The sequence below is a fragment of the Myotis davidii genome, unplaced genomic scaffold, assembly GCF_000327345.1.
Source record: "Myotis davidii unplaced genomic scaffold, ASM32734v1 scaffold448, whole genome shotgun sequence".
Classification (NCBI taxonomy): Eukaryota; Metazoa; Chordata; class Mammalia; order Chiroptera; family Vespertilionidae; genus Myotis; species Myotis davidii.
Genome location: NW_006383009.1, coordinates 3855479 through 3858085, shown reverse-complemented (window position 1 = coordinate 3858085; position 2607 = coordinate 3855479).

Here is a 2607-nt window from a genome sequence, read left to right as displayed (position 1 = left end):
CAAGTAGAAGGAAGAAAAGACTGATGTTATCTAGTAAGTCCTAGAAGAGAAAGGAAGTGTGTTGAAAACTAGAAGAAAATGAGGAAATTGGAGCAGGGGCTGGATTAAAATTTTTTTATTCTTTGCTTTGTGCTCAGCTGGCGTGGCTCAGTGGTTGAGTGTCGACCTATGAACCAGGAGGTCATGGTTTGATTCCCAGATTCTAGGTCAGGATACATGCCCGGTTGTGGACTCACACTGTGGGGGGGTGGGGCGGGTTATTCTCAAAAGCGTTCCTTTGTGCTCAGCTGGCGTGGCTCAGTGGTTGAGTGTCGACCTATGAACCAGGAGGTCATGGTTTGATTCCCAGATTCTAGGTCAGGATACATGCGGTTGTGGCCACCAGGAGGTCATGGTTTGATTCCCAGATTCTAGGTCAGGATACATGCCCGGTTGTGGACTCATTCCCCACTGTAGGGATTGTGCACAATCCGATCCAGGAGGCATCGGATCAATGATTCTCTCTCATCATTGATGTTTCTATCTCTCTCTCCCTCTCCTTTCCTCTCTGAAATCAATTTTTAAAAAAGTATATATATTTTTAAAAAGTGTTCCTTTGTGCTCTGGGGTGACCGCAGAGCAGCCACATATCACTGGAGATGAGATCTTCTGGCTGTGCAGCTCAAACCAAGAAGAAAGTGATAAAGGCAGAGAGTAGGGAGTGAGGCCCTAAAAACCAAGGACAGGGGAGGCCAAACCCCGAAGGCACAGAATGGATTGCCAGCTGGGCCTTGCCAGGCCAAAGGGACAGGGCTCCTGCTACAGAGAAGCGGATTCCCCAAACAGGGTCTGCTCCAGCCCAGAGCCACGCACACAGAGAGAAGTGGCCTTGTTTTTCAAGAATTCATCAGGGATGTCACAATCCTGGAGTGATGTCAAAACTGCCTCAAGGGTTATGAACTCTGGCCTTGAAGATGAGTCAACAGAGGGTGGGTTTCAGAGAGCAGCCTGCTGTTTACACACAATCCCCTTGGAGATCTGCATGCAGTTGGAAGGCTAGTCAAGGGCTGTGACAGCAGGCAGGCTGGCTCCTCACAGAGCCTTACAGCCTCTAGCAGAAACCACCAGCACTCACCCGGTGCCCAGAATGCTCCCCCTCTTCAGCATCTATGAGACATAAGCATTCTGAGAGGGACTCACTCCACCCAAAACCATCCAGTGCCCACCTTGAAACACACAAGCAACCTGAACCCTTATTGCTCCCCGCCCACAGGACCCAGAACAACCCTTCAGAGGGGGTATTCTGATTCCGCCTTTGGGAGATTCCTTCCAGTGACTCCACCTCCCAGTCTCCACCCATTTCTTCACCACTCCGCCACAGGGCTGACGGGACCAGAGGGAGTAATGTGTAAGGCTTGGGACAGGTTACTTTCATCTTCAGACTTTCTTGGGGGAGGGGGCACAAGACAGACCCAGACAGCAACCTCAGGCATTTGCAGGCCACTCGTGTTACCAACACTCACAGGAGCCTGAAACACTGGCATTTTAACTAGGACTCTAGACCACCATGGGACTCCCTTTCATAGCTGTGTCCCAGTGGCTCAAGATCCCTCCCAACTTGAGTGGGAACCTGGGCCAGTGAGGACAGTCTAAGTGACCTCGGGAATGCAACAATGCTTCTCAGAGCCCAACTGCCCCCAAAGCACAGTGGGAACAGGAAGCTAGCCCTCCTGCCAGTGTTGTGAAGAACAAAGCGGTTTACAGGGGCCTGGCCCACAACCAGGAGGGGCAGTGCCACCTAGTCCTAAAGGTGGGCCATCTGTAAAGCAGACAAGGCTAGCAAGAAGCTCCCCTGATAGGGCCAAGTGGGGCACCCCCCAGAAAGGGGAGCCAAGCCTGCCTCCCAGAGCTTTACTGTGGGAGGGGAACAGAAGCTAAATTAAGGCTCCTCCTGCCACTGGTGCCGGGCTGACATCCACGCAGCCGCTCCCTGAGCAGCAGCGAGCAGCACCCAGCACAGCTCCAGAACAGTCCAAGAGTATTCACTGCAGACCTCCTGTACTTCCCCCTTCCCGAGGACAAAGTCCTGCAGCCACCCTCTACAGCTTACTGGGCCAACCCCCCCCTCCCCCATGGCCTCCCCAGCCCCTTATGTCTCAAGGCCTGTGCACCTAGTTTTCCTGGACCCCTCACCCAGCAGACCTCAGCTGTGGCATCTCCTAGAAGCGCCACTCTCAATCACCACCCTTTCACATCACCTGTCCCTATGCCATCATGTTGCCCCATTTTACTTCCTTCCTGACACTGGCCACTAACAAGTCCTTCGTGTTGATTTCTGTGCTGCCCTGTTCATTATGTCTCTTGCCTCTAGAACAGTGGTTCTCAACCTTGGCTGCACATTAGAATCACCTGGGAATCTTTTTAAAATCCTGATTTCTGGGCCTCATCCTCTGGAAATTGTTTCTTTGTTACTAATGTTGTGTCCTCACCCCATAAAAAAGAAACACAATTTCCGGAGGATGAGGCCCAGAAATCAGGATTTTAAAAAGATTCCCAGGCGATTCTAATGTGCAGCCAAGGTGGAGAACCACTGGTGTAGATAATAGGCCAGCTGTGCTCGAGGAGCAG